This window comes from Pristis pectinata, chromosome X, assembly GCF_009764475.1.
Source record: "Pristis pectinata isolate sPriPec2 chromosome X, sPriPec2.1.pri, whole genome shotgun sequence".
Classification (NCBI taxonomy): Eukaryota; Metazoa; Chordata; class Chondrichthyes; order Rhinopristiformes; family Pristidae; genus Pristis; species Pristis pectinata.
In genome coordinates this window covers 12,555,469-12,570,326 of record NC_067450.1, presented here as the reverse complement: position 1 = coordinate 12,570,326, position 14,858 = coordinate 12,555,469, and the positions used below count along the sequence as shown (strand labels likewise).

The window sequence follows — 14,858 nt, the reverse complement described above, 5'->3', positions numbered from 1 at the left end:
ATCATCTCCAACAAGACAGAATCTAACTGCCTAGCCTTGATATTCAATGGCATTACCATTGCCAAGTTCCTCACCATTGACCAGAAACTCAACTGGACCAGCTATATAAGAACATAAGAAATAGGAGCAGGAGGAGGCCATTTGGCCCATCGAGCCTGCTCCGCCAGTCAATAAGATCATGGCTGATCTGGCCGTGGACTCAGATCAGACATGAGTCTGTTTCTCCTCATCTCCATCCTAAATCTATTCCCCTGAATCTTGAGGCTTTGTCCTTTACCAGTGGCAACAACCTTCCTGCCTCTATCTCATCTATCCCTTTCATAATTTTATATGTTTCTATAAGATCCCCTCTCATTCTTCTGAGTTCCAGTGAGTATAGTCCCAGGCCACACAATCTCTCCTCATAGGCTAACCCCCTCATCTCCGGAATCAACCTGGTGAACCTCCTCTGCATCACCTCCAAAGCCAGTATATCTTTCCTCAAGTAAGGAGACCAGAACTGCACGCAGTACTCCAGGTGTGGCCTCACCAGTCCCCTGTACAGTTGCAGCATAACCTCCCTGCTCTTAAATTCAATCCCTCTATATAAATACAACAGTTACATCAATGATCTTCCTTCCATCAGAAGGTCAGAAGTGGGGATGTTCACTGATGATGCATAACATTCAGTTCCATTCACAGCTCCTCAGCAGGTGAAGCTTATGGAAAGACCTGGACAACATTTGCGCATGGGCTGGTAAGTGGCAAATAACATGCACATTGCAGAAGTGCTGGGCAATGATCATCTGCAAGAAGAGAGAACCTAACCACCTACCCTTGAAGTATGACAGAGGGGTTTAAGAAGCTGTTCGATAGACACACAAATAAGCGGGGAATGGAAGGATATGGATCATGTACAGGCAGGAGAGAGCCTAATTTGGCATCATGTTCAGCACAGACATGGTGGGCTGAAGGGCCTGTTCCTGTGCTGTACAATTGCATGTTCTATGTTCTATATTTAATCATACAAAATTCTTACAGGTCTTGACAGGGTAGATGCAGCTGTAACCTTTCCCCAGGCTGGGTGTTTTCGGTCTTAAACTAAGGATATGACCATTCAAGACAGATAAAGAGAAACTTCTTCACCCTGTGGGTGGCGAATCGTTGGAACTCTCTACCCAAGAGAATTGGTTGAGGAGGCTCAGTTGCCAGGTATCTTCAAGACAGAAATCAATAGGCTTTTGAATATTGAGGGAATCAAAGGGTAAGTGGTGCTGAAGTAAAAGATCAGCCATGATCTTACTGAATGGTGGGGCAAGGGCTGAATGACGGGGTAGAACTGAGCGACCAAATGGCCTACTCCTCCTTCTATTTCTTATATTATAAGGAGCTACATAACTAGTTTGTTGTCATCATGGATATGAGGAAAACAAAGACAAGCCATCCATCTGACAACACAGTCTGTGAACAGCTAACCCGAGCACTCTGGAAACCCACTCAAAGAAAGCTACAGAAGTTTCCATGAGAACATAAAGGCTCACAAAAAACAGGATTTTTTTTTAGTTGATTACTGCTCCTCTCACCCAATCTGTCACCACATCGCTCAGTTTCTCTAGAAAAAGAGTTAATTGGAATTAAAATGTGAACCATCTGGTCTTCTCGTGACTTGTTTGAATTATTCTCTGGTGAGTTATATTCATACAGTACAGTTCCTAACTAGGAATCTGTGACCTGAGGAAGAGGCAGGAAGGTAGAGCTGACACCAAGGGCATCATTCAATGGTGGAACAAGCTTGAGGGGCCAAATAGTCAACCTCATTCTTCCGTGATGCTGCCTTGATGCCAAGGGCTGTTACCCCCACCTCCCCTTAGGAAATCAGCCCTTTGGACCATGTTTGGACCAAGGCTGTGAGTGGTCCTGGCAGAACCCAAACTGAAGATTGCTAAGCTGAGGTAATGTTGAGGACATCTTGCATCACTTTGCTGATGATTGAGCGTAGGCTGGTTGCCTGGTAATTAGCTGGGTTGGGTTTGTCTTGCATTTGGCAGCCTGTCCTAATCTCTGTCTCGTTATCAACTTCGGTTTGACTTGCACTCCTGTTCCAACAGTCAGAAGGATTGCAAGCCCACTGTGACCTGATGCAGGTGAATTCAGAGGCATTCAGTCATATTAACAATCTTCAACGTACAAGTCCTTAAACTCCTTCACACAAACAGTTGTGAAATTTTGAAACTCTCTCCGGGTCATTCTCTCTTCTCTCCTCTTCCATTGGGTAGAAGAGAAGATACAGGTGCCTGAGGGCACGTACCACCAGACTTAAGGACAGCTTCTACCCCACTGTGATAAGACTATTGAACGGTTCCCTTACAATGAGATGGACTATGACCTCACGATCTACCTTGTTGTGACCTTGCACCTTATTGCACTGCACTTTCTCTGTAGCTGTGACACTTTACTCCGTACTGTTATTGTTTTTACCTGTACTACATCAATGCACTCTGTACTAACTCACTGTAACTGCACTGTGTAATGAATTGACCTGTACGATCGGTATGCAAGGCAAGTTTTTCACTGTACCTCGGTACAAGTGACAATAATAAACCAATACCAATACCAATACCCTCCCCAAAAAAAAAGGCAGGTAGATGGATCTGAGTCCACGACCAGAGCAGCCATGATCTTACTGAATGGCGGAGCAGGCTCGACGGGCCAGATGGCCGCCTCCTGCTCCTATTTCTCATACATTGAGGCTCTGGGGTCAATTGAAAGTTTCAAAGCTGAGATTGATTGTTTTGTACGTACAAGTAAAACAGATTGCAGGCTGTGGAACCTGTGGCAGGCAGATGGTCCCATCCACAGTCTAAACGAGCAGAGGAACTGACGGGGTTTATGACCTGCTCCGATGATTCGATTTGCATTCCACTAAGATTCTCCTAACCATTAACATGGTTTCCTTGGATTTCCGCCACTCTCTCGCGGTGGGAAGCTCTGTGGAATTTCAGGTCCAGAGCTTTCTTACTTCCACAGTCCACTCAAATTGATATAGTTGACGTGGTTAAACATCCTGAGGTACTTCACAGGAGGATAATCAGACAAAAGATCGACTCTCAGTGGGTGTGTTTTTTTTCCCATTCAGCTTGAGAGCTTTTAAATGGAACAGGAACACCATCTGTTGCTGACCTTGTCAAGTTAACGGCGAGATTTACCAGATTTACAACTTCAATGAAAACAACAGTATCAACTTGCACTTATGTGGCATAGTGAACAAAATCAGGACAATTTCTGACATCTTAAAGGAAATTTAAAAGAACTCCTAGACCTAGGACTCTGCGCCCCCCTCTGCAACTGGGTCCTTGACTTCCTGAATGTCCCAAAGAAGGGTCTCGACCTGAAACATCAACTGTTCATTTCCCACCGTAGATGCTGCCTGACCTGCTGAGTTCCTCCAGCATTTTGTGTGTGTTGCTCCAGATTTCCAGCATCTGCAGAATCTCTTGTGTTTCCTGACCAACAGACTGCAATTAGCAAGGACAGGCAGCAACACCTCCTCCATCATTATCCTCAACACTGGTGTCCCGCAAGGGTGTTTCCTCAGCTCCTTACTACACTGCCTGTACACTCACAACTGCATAGCCAAATTCTGCTCTAACTCCATTTAGAAGTTTGCAGATGACCCTCACCAATTTTTACTGATGCACCATAGAAAGCATCCTATCCAGATGCATCACAGCTTGTTACGGCAACTGCTCTGCCCGGGACCGCAAGGAATTGCAGGGAGTTGTGAACGCAGCCCAGTCCTTCATGGAAACCAGTCTCCCCTCCGTGGACTCTGTCTACACTTCCCGCTGCCTCGGTAAAACAGCCAACATAATCAAGGACCCCACCAACCCCGGATATTCTCTCTTCTCCCCTCTCCTGTTAGGCAGAAGACACAAAAGCCTGAGAGCACGTACCACCGGGCTCAAGGACAGCTTCTATCCCGCTGTGATAAGACTCTTGAATGGACCTCTTGTACAGTAAATGATGAACGTTTGATCTTCCAATCTACCTCATTGTGACTCTTGCACATTATTTGTCTGCCTGCACTGCACTCTCTCTGTAACTGTAACAATATATTCTGCGTTCTGTTTTCCTTTTGTACTACCTTGATGTACTCATGTGTGGAATGATCTGTCTGGATGGCACACAGACGAAAGCTTCTCACTGTATCTCCATACATGTGACAATACTAAACCAATACCATTAAACCATAAGATATAGGAGCAGAATTAGGCCATTCGGCCCATCAAGTCTGCTCCGCCATTCAATCACGGCTGATTTTTTTTTCTCAACCCCATTCTGCCGCCTTCTCCCCGTAACCCTTAACCCCCTCACCAGTCAAGAACCTGTCAGTCTCTGCCTTAAATACACCCAATGACTTGGCCTCCACAGCCGTCTGTGGCAACGAATTCCACAGATTCACCACCCTCTGGCTGAAGAAATTCCTCCTCATCTCTGTTCTAAAGGGACGTCCTTCTATTCTGAGGCAGTTCCCTCTGGTCCTGGACTCTCCCACTGATGGAAACATCCTCTCCACGTCCACTCTATCCAGGCCTTTCAGTATCCAGTAGGTTTCAATGAGATCCCCTCTCATCCTTCGAAACTCCAGCGAGTACAGGCTCGGAGACATCAAACGCTCCTTATACGTTAACCCTTTCATTCCTGTGATTGTTTTTGTGATTAAGAATGATTCACTTCTAAAGTACTCTACTGGATATAAAACAGTTTTCAGATTTCACAAGCCCTTCGTTAACATCGCAAAAGCATTCCTAGAAATGGTAGCCAGACATAATCTTTCCACACTGTCTGCACTCAGTTACCAGTGGAACTCTCCACCTGATATGTACTGAGTAGTTCAAGGAAGCAGATTTACCAGAATCTCCAGACTACTCCCCGTCACTGAATTTGAGAAATGTGATAAGATAAGATAAGATAAGATAAGATAAGATAAGATAAGATAAGATATTTATTTATTAGTCACATGTACATCGAAACACACAGTTAAATACGTCCTTTTGCGTTACTGAGAATGTGCTGGGGGCAGTCCGCAAGTGTCGCCACACTTCCGGCGCCAACATAGCATGCACACAAATTCCTAACTCGTACGTCTTTGGAATGTGGGAGGAAACCAGAGCGCCCGGAGGAAAGCCACGCAGACATACGGGGTGAACGTACAGACTTCTTACAGACAGCAGTGGGAATTGAACCCAGGTCACTGGCGCTGTAATAGCGTTACGCTAACCGCTACGCTACCGTGTTGCTGTTACAGGGAAACGAGGCAGCTGATTTGTGATCAGCAAGCTCCCACAAACATAAATGAGGTAAAAGACTGATTAAGCTGCCTCCGTGGCATTTCCTGAGGGAGAAATTTTGACAAGAACGAAAGGGGGTTGGGGGGGTGGGGGGGTTGTTAGTGGTGGGCACTCCGAGCCTCCTCTTCACAAAAGGTGCTGTGGGATCTTTTGTAAGGGTCCCTGGCTTAATCTGAAAGATTGGCACATTGGTCCGCTAACAATTCTCACAGATACTTGTTTGTATGAGAATATTAAGGAGAGCTTTAGGCTGAGGGAGGGTGATGGATTTAAGATGGTGGGTGTAATAAGGTTTCTATCCTTTCAAAGAATGCACGAGAATGATTTGAAAGCAAAATATCTGTTTTGCCATGACCGCAAGGGACATGATATCAAGATGAACTTGTTACCTGATGAAGGCTCGGTTATTTTGATGAATGGATTGGAGGGAGAACGGTGAGGACAGGTCTCCGGTACAGACAGCTGTTATGTTGCAATTACTGAGCAGAGGAGCCACAGCAGATTATGATGAATGGAGATTGTGGAAGTTGTTTATCTATTCCAATTCACAGGACGTTGTTCGGGCAGTGGGACAGTGGGATGGGAATGGGGGAGGACAAGAGCAGGAGGAGGTCAGAATTGCTCCAGACCTTCCTCTCCTTCCCCTTGGCTCCCTTCTTGCTCACAGAGACTTGCGCTTCACGCCATAAACTTTAATTTTCCTGCTGTAAAATTGCACTATTTCCCCTTTGGGGTGGTGGAGTGTTGAACTTCGGTGGTTTTGCATTTTTTCTATTGAAATTCTCCACCTCCATCTTTCCCAAAAATTTTTGGTCACGGAGTCAGACAGCACAGAAACAGGCCCTTTGGCCCACGATGTCTGTTCCGACCATCTGCATCAGTCCCTGTTCGTCTGTAGACGTCTCTGCCTTGGTGATTCAAGTGTTTGTCCAGATGTTTCATTACTGTTGTGAGGGTCCCTGCCTCCCCCATCCCCTCAGAGAGTACGTTTCAGATTCCAACTCCCCTCTGGGGGAAATAATTCCTTTTAAATCTCTTAGTCTTCAATTTAAACCCATGCCCTCTATTTTTGGGCCCCTCTGCTATGGGGAAAGGTTTTGTGCTGTCTACCCTATCTACGCCCCTCATAACTTTGTATCCCTCTATCGGGTCTCCCCTCAGCCCCCCTCCGCTCCAAGGAAAACAACCCCAACCTCTCCACTCTTTCCTCAGTGGAAAGGATATCCCCAGATTTTCACTGTCCACTGTGCAGAACTCTTGCTTTTGAATTAGGCTGTAGGTTCAAGCCCCACTCCAGAAAGATGAGTTCAAAAACATGGGCTGGCCTACAGTGCACACAGAGGGAGTGCTGCACCGTTGGAGGTGCCAGCTTTTCGAGGGTTTGTCTTCGAGAAGGGGCGGGGGGCGGGGGTGGTGGGGGGACTTGTCCCTTCTATCCTGGCCGGCAGTCGTCTCTCAAACAACATCATTAAAAGCATTTATCTGGATTTGTTCACGTTGCTGTGGGATCCTGCTGTGCCTCCTGTAATAAAAATGCCCACATTTCAAAAGAGACACCGTTGTAAAGTGCTTTGCCTTGACTTGAGCCAGGAATGTTTGAAGTCTTTTTGTTCTGTGTTCCTCTATCAGAGTAAATATTTTCCCCTCTATCTTTTGAACAACTTTAATTGCCTCCAGCACCTTAAATAGATTGTTCCTTAGCATTCGAGTTCTGAAGGCATTCCAAGCTGTCTCCTAGCGAGCTGTTCCATAATTTAACCCTTTTCAGCCTGAAATCCTCGGTGAGGGGCAATGCTGCAGATTGTCCCCACCGACAGAACCATGACTTTCATTGCTTTCTATCATAGCCTCTTTGGGATGGAGACTGCAACTCCATTAGTCGCCTGCACTGTTTTTTGTAGCGGTCCACTGGTGTTTAATCGAATGCGATCGGCATGATCTATTTGTGGTCAGCAGACGTCTAAAACACGAACTGACTTCCACGGATTTCGAAACCATGCAGACTAGCAGAATCCAGCTTATCCAAGACTTGGGAACTGTTGTGAGTGCAGAATTTAAAGGGAGTGAGGCTAGAATGAAGGGGCTGGGGATGTGGTGATAGAATGAATAGAAGCTTCAGCATTCCTGTAATCCCTGCAATCCCACACGGTGTCTCACTTGTGCAACAAACAATCTGCCGGAGGAACTCAGCAGGTCGAGCAGCATCTGCAGGGGCCCTGATGCAGGGTCTCGATCCGAAATGTCGACAATTCCTTTTCCCCCACAAATACTGCTCGACGGGCTGAGTCCCTCCAGCGGTTTGTGTGTTGCTCCAGATTCCAGCACCTGCGGTCTCTTGTGCTGTCTGTGGCTGGGAACTGGAACGATACTCTTGCGTCAATTCTCCAGCCCAAGCTGTGCTCTTTTCTAAGAATCTCACTGATGAAACATTAACTCTGTGTGTCGGAGGAGGTCCAGACTCAGAAAGTGCTCACTTGTTCATGATATCACAACCACTGCAACCACAGCATCAATTGCAAATGTTTCTTCACGGGAGGCAAAGGATAGGGTTTGAGATAGAAAATGCCCGACTTCACCTACGTCCCAAACTGACCAAAGCTGAAGGGAGTAGAATCCATGCTATTATGCAGATAGAAGATTTTGTAGGAAGCAAGGCTGACCATGGGAGGAATCAGTCCCATAGAATTCTTCGGCATTGTGTGTGGATAATTGGAATGATGAGAGGGATCTTCAGCTTTACTTGAGCTTGCAGCTGAGCAATGAGCACATCGAAAGGGACTGGAAGTGGTGCTGTGTCCATGGATTGGTGAAAATTAATGGAGGGGTGGAAGCGTAATGATTACATAATCAAAGTAAAGCTGGGGACTAACCAATTTTCAGGGAGTGCAAGTGACAATAATAAACCAATACCAATAATCAATGTAACCAAAGCTTTGGTCGGGCCACACTTAGAATATTGTGTGCAGTTCTGGTCGCCCCATTACAGGAAGGATGTGGAGGCTTTGGAGAGGGTGCAGAAGAGCTTCACCAGGATGCTGCCTGGATTAGGAGGCACAAGCTATCAGGAGAGGTTGGACAAACTTGGGTTGTTTTCTCTGGAGTGTCGGAGGCTGAGGGGAGACCTGATAGAGGTTTATAGTATTATGTGAGGCATAGACAGAGCAAACAGCCATAATCTTTTCCCCAGGGTCGAAATGTCGAATACTAGAGGATATAGATTTGAGGTGAGAGGGGGGAAAGTTTGAAGGAGATGTGCGGGGCAAGTTTTTTACACAGAGAGCGGTAGGTGCCTGGAATGTGGTGGTGGAGGCAGATACAATAGAGGTGTTTAAGAGACTGTTAGGCACATGAATATGCAGAGAGTGGAGGGATAGGAATCATGTGCAGGCAGAAGGGATTAGTTTAGTTTGGCACAGACATTGTGGGCCAAAGGGCCTGTTCCTGTGCTGTACTGTTCTATGTTCTATCCTGGGAATTAGCCTGTAAATCTCCCTTGGACTGTCTCCAATGCTGCTATATCCGCTCTTAGGAAAGTTTAAAGGGGATGTGCGGGACACGTTTTTTACACAGAGAGTGGTGGGTGCCCAGAATGCGCTGCCAGGGGTGGTGGTGGAGGCAGATACGATAGAGGGGTTTAAGAGGCTGTTAGATAGACACATGAATATACAGGGAATGGAGGGAGATGGATCATGTGCAGGCAGAAGAGATAAATTTAAATTGGAATCATGGTCGGCACAGACATGGTGGGCCGAAGGGCCTGTTCCGTGTTCTACGCCTTGGCAGCCAAGAAAAATAGAACCGCTAACAATCAGGATGGTACAAATTCGTGTCAGCTGTCACTGAAGCGGCTCACTCTCTCAGTTATGAGTTAAAAGACTGTGGGTTCAGGACCCGCTCCAGGGAAATGAGTACAAAAATCTGGTCTGACACTGTAATGTCATGCTGAGGTGTTAACCCACTCTCTCAGGTGACTGCATAAGATCCCATTGCGCTATCTTGAAGGAGAGTGGGGGCATTTCTCCCCAGTGGCCTGGCTGAGATTTACCCTGACCATCAACCTCACCGATGAAACAGATTATCTACTGATTCTGGCACTGCTGTTTGTGGGAGCTTACTGTGCACAATTTGACTGCATGTGTTAAAACTTCAGGAGTACTTCACCGGCTGTAAAGAGGTTTGGGACACTATAAGAGGTGCTGCAGAAACACATGTCAAAGGCCAGGGTGGTTTAGATAGATAGATAGATACTCTACTAATAAAGATATCTATCTATCTATCTATCCATCTTTCTAAACTTTCCCAGCTTTTGAAAATACAAAATGGACTTTGTGGGTCAGGCTGGCACCAACACATCAGCAGTGGTTCACCGCAATGTGGACCAGACACTGTTGGTTCATTTCCTCGATTCACCGTTCACCTGGACTTGAAGAGCAGAGATGAAGCGCTTCGTTAGAGAGTAGGAGGGGAAAGTTGAGGGTTCCTTCAATCCCCAACATTCCTTTTGGTGATCTTTTGGAAGGAGGGTGAGGCTTGGGGCAAAGACTGCCAGGGAGCTGAGAGGTGGCAGCTAGGTTGGGGCATGGAAGATTGAACCAGATGAAGGCAGAAGAAACTTTAGCAGAGGGGGACTCTTCACTTTCAGCAAAAGAGTTGGAATAGAGATTCAATCAAGCCCACCCCGCCTTCCCTCTTTTGTCCACCTATCACTGCTCTGCTTTTCCCTCCTATATATTGGGCTTCCCCCTTTTCCTATCTTCAGTCCTGAAGAAGGGTTTTTTCATCTAAAATACCTCTGTTATGAATGGCTGATACCCAGGCGATTGATTCTGCCCTTGCCAGCTCGGAATATTGCCTCTTGAGTTGAGGGAAGAGGGGAATTTTCCCTAGTGTGCCAGTCTGGTGAGGCGTTATGGAGCAACGCACAAAATGCTGGAGGAACTCAGCGGGTCAGGCGGCATCTGTGGAGGGAAATGGACAGTCGACGCTTTGGGTTCATCACAGGAGTTATGCCGGTGGCGAGCTCGTATCAGTCAAGTGGTGTTGCTGTCAGCAATGTGCTGATCTTTTTGTTCTAAGAATTAAACAAATGAACAAGCCTTCAGGAGGAGCACACCTAAACTGTGCTGCTGGCCGTGAACTTCACTCTCCTCAAGTTGGCAGATCCACTGCACATTTGAGTAGCAGCTTCACACACAGAGTGGTTTGGCCCCAGTATCCCCTCAATGGTTCACACATTAGTCATTGGGGATGGGGGAGGGCAGAGAGAAGAGAAGAATATCTCTTCACAGTTAGGAACCAAATCAAAACAACACGATTAGGGTTTTGCCACATGCTGCACATATCAGGAGTCTCCCCCTCCAATCCTAAACCCATCAACACTCCTTGCCCTCATCGCTGCTAGTAGTGGAAACAAAACATTCCACCCTGCACTTCAACGAGAAAGCCTAGCTCGATTGACAACCTCTTTGTGCTGGTCCCGATTATGTGGCCCATATTAACCATAAGTTCTTGATAAATAATACTTCTGCCCAGAGTACTCACTGAAGTGTAAAATTCAGGCATCTGATTATGAAACATGTATTACCAGAAAGCATATCATTTATCTCTCTCACCAGGCAAGGTTATCAACATCTGACCACATTTCATAGTTATAAGATAGAATCATACGCTCCAGCATAAATATTAGTGACAGGCAGCTAATTCAGTTAGATGGCATCGAATGCAATATCGTCTCAGACTTACCTCTGACAACTCTCAGTTTCTTTTCTAATGAAGTGACAGTATACAAGTCCAGATCAGATCTACATCAGGGCTGCGAAGGCAATGCTCCAGGATTGTTCTCCAGATTGACTCAATGTTAACAGAAATAAAAGACGCGCACACATACACAGAGCCAAAGGAAAAGAAAAAGGAATTAAGTTTCAAAAGCCCTCCCCTCATTGTCATAGCCAGTCCTCTTGACTAAATCCGTTCCTTCAGTTTCCTGTTTCTCTGTACCCTTGGCAGCCGTCACTGTATGGATGTGGGAGAAACTCCAATACTCTCTTATTGCTGCCTCTTCCTGTCTGGCTGTTGTCCAGTGTTCAGATTTTCTTATTTTGCAACTTTAATAGTGTATTTCCTATGTGATTACCCCATTCCTGCGTGAAAAGGCCTCCCACTTTATCATGCATTTGACACGGTAATACAATACAGATTACACCATCCATGTGTGTGCAGTTGCAAAACTTTGCAATTTTGCTGTGTTTGCAGTTATTTTTTTTTCACTGAGCTTCCTATTTTGTATTCCAGAAATAATATTTTTAAGAGCAGCCCAGCACTGAACTCGTCAGGAGGCTGGAACCTGGAGTTCTGTTACCACAGTCAGGAGCTTGGGAATTAGAGCCAAACCATTCATTTAAGGAGGTGGAATTTTATCTTTTGTTATAGAATTGCAAGGAATTTACAGCACAGAAACAGACCATTCAGCCCAGTGACTTTGTACTACTACCTATGCTTCAAGTAAGCATCTCATCTTTTCAACATCTCCTTCTGTTTCTTCTCCCTCAGGAGGATCGCCCTTCAGTGTACTGCTACTGTTCACCTTGTGTGGCAGTGATAACGAATAGTCTTTGGTGGAGAGATTTATCCTGAAGTTCCTATTGGACTAATTAGTGGCTACCTTATATTGATAATCTCCAATTTTAAGTTCCCATACAAGAGGAACCACGTTCTCTGCATCGAAATCTGAGGTTCCCAAAGCATTCATAATTAAGTACCTCCTTCCAGATGTTCCAGCTGCCTAGTTACCCCTACGAACATATGTTTTATACATTAAATGCCGATTTTCAAAATTAGCTGCCAAAGTTTTTTTGCTGAATTAATATATTGCTTTCTCCTCTCAATGACTGACTTACCTAGTTTAAGACAAATAGCTGCTGGCAAATCTTACCCTTCCACTCTGCCTCGGTGGTCCTGAGTTCATAATCAAACCATTGCTCCTTATGCTCAAATCTGTGTAAGAGCAAGTCAGAATAAAGTACACCAGTACACCAGTTACCTATTTCAGTCATTTCTCAATGAACCCGTTTCCCAATTTAATAAATAAACCTCAAACGATGAGTAGTGTGTGGGGAAGGCCATCAAAAAACACTGCTGTAAAAGAAGTAGTAACACTTCAATGCTTTCTTTTGACCAACATAAGTTTCTTTAATTAGTGGTGAGTTGATTCACTTTGTGAAGGCTGTGTGAAACCCCTGCCCTGATAACTATTTATAGATAATGAAAAGTTGAACAAGATCGTTGTCACACTTTGAGACCATCCACCTGCCCGTTCACTTGGAATTAATTGATCTGGATGCAGAGGGGCCGGACTCACTGACCCTCCACACCAGATAGGGAGCGGTGAGGTGGTCAGGGCTCTGAGCTGTGAGTAGGCTTCAGGTGTCTTACCCCGAGGCCCTGCCCCAGAATGCCCTCAACAACTTCCCTTTCAGCTCTTCCCACTTTCTCCAGACCAAAGGTGTAGTCATGGGCACTCACGTGGGCCCCAGCTATGTCTGCCTCTTCGTCGGCCACGTGCAACAGTCTATGTTCCAAGCCTACACCGGTAATGCCCCCCAACTCTTTCTCCGCTACACTGACGACTGCATTGGTGCTGCTTCCTGCACCCGTGCTGAGCTCAGCAATTTCATCAACTTTGCCTCCAACTTCCACTCTCCCCTCAGATTCACTTGGTCCGTCTCCGACACCTCTCTCCCCTTTCTGGATCTCTCTGTCTCCATCTCTGGAGACAGATTAACCACAGACATCTTCTACAAACCCACTGACTCCCACAGTTACCTTGACAACACCTCTTCCCACCCTGTCACTCGCAAGGACGCCATCCCCTTCTCCCAGTCCCTCCGCCTCCGCCGCATCTGTTCCCATGATGAGGCTTTCCACTCCAGGACATCTGAGATGTCCTCCTTTATCAGTAACCAGGGTTTCCCCTCCATCATCATCAATGTAGCCCCACCCGCGTCTCCTCCACTTCCCGCATGCCTGCCCTCACCCCTTCCCCCCGACATAACAGAGACAGGGTTCCCCTTGTCCTCACCTACCACCCCACGATGCTCTGCACCCAATACATCATTCTCCACAACTTCCGCCACCTCCAACAGGATCCTACCACCAGGCACGTCTCCCCCACCCTTCCCCCACCCCCACTTTCCGCAGGGATCACTCTCTCAGCAACTCCCTTGTCCTCTCGTCCCTCCCCACCGATGGCCCTCCCAGCACTTATCCCTGGCAACTGTGCAAAGTGTTGTACCTGTCCCTACACCTCCTCCCTCACCACCATTCAGGGCTCCAGAGAGTCCTTCCAGGTGAGGCAGCGCTTCACCTGTGAATCCATCGATGTCATTTATTGCATCCGGTGCTCCCGGTGCGGCCTCCTCTACATCAGTGAGACCCGACGCAGATTGGAGGACCGCTTCATCGAGCACCTTCACTCTGTCCGCCACAACAGGCAGGACTTCCCGATGGCCGGCCATCTTAATTCCAATTCCCATTCCCACACCGACATGTCTGTCCACGGCCTCCTCTACTGCCACATTGAGGCCAGACACAGGTTGGAGGAACAACGCCTCACATTCTGCTTCGGTAGTCTCCAACCTGACGGCCTCAACATCGATTTCCCTAACTTCCGGTTACCCCTCCCCTCTGTTTCAACCCCCCTTTTGTCTTCCCTCATTCCTGTGGCCCCTTCACCACTTCTCTTTCCCCTCCCCTGCCCTCATGCCCACTACCTCCCTCCTATTCCCCACCTCCTTCCCTTTATTCCACGGTCCACTGCCCTCTCAAATTTCTTTCGTCTTCAGCCCTTTGCCTCTTTTACCTATCACCTCCCCGCTTCTCCCCTCATTCCCTTTTACCCTCCTCCCTCCTCCCACCTACTGACCACCCCCCTCTCACCTGGACTAACCTATCACCTTCCAGCCTGTGCTCCTCCCCCTTCCCCGACCTTCTTATTCTGGCTTCTGCCCTCTGCCCTTCCAGTCCTGATGAAGGATCTTGGCCTGACATGTCGACTGTTTATTTCCCTCCATAGATGCTACCTGACCTGCTGAGTTCCTCCAGCACTTTGTGTGTGTTGCTCCAGATTTGCAGTATCTGCGGAATCTCTTGTGCCTCCAGAATGCCCTGACTGCCTTTGTGTCTTGCCATTCTCTAAGGCCTTCGAACAGTTTTTAAACATCTACGGTAGATAATTTAGAAGAAAAATAACCTGACCTCCAGCTATTGCCAGACTTCTACATTCAGCCAAGCACGTGTGGAAATCTGGGATGACTGACAGCAGGTGGTCCTCCATGGGGCTTGATTTATTCAGGTCTGTTCCATATTCATTATGGAAATGCATTGAAATGTGTTGCATGAAGTCAGGAGAAGTGCCACTCTGCAATGGAGCTGCATTGTAGGATACCTTCAATAAATGCATCCTTCAGCCAGAGTGAGGTTTTCTGGCAACTTCAGATGCAGACAGGGAATCGAGGGCACAATCCGTGCAGA

The 14,858-nt window shown here is 46.9% G+C and overlaps 1 protein-coding gene across 5 annotated transcripts in view; it reads right to left on the bottom strand.

Annotated features, from left to right (window-relative positions):
- Positions 1-11,293, bottom strand: part of LOC127567047 (activin receptor type-1-like) — a 108,681-nt gene extending 97,388 nt beyond the window's left edge. For 4 of the 5 annotated variants that reach the window (XM_052009704.1, XM_052009707.1, XM_052009708.1 and 1 more), the window contains exon 1: positions 11,073-11,269. The gene's annotated coding sequence lies outside the window, so the exon portion shown is untranslated. Of the gene's footprint in view, positions 1-11,072 lie in introns of all 5 variants that reach the window. The other variant, XM_052009709.1, reaches the window with a different exon arrangement.
- Between the last annotated feature and the right edge of the window lie 3,565 nt (positions 11,294-14,858).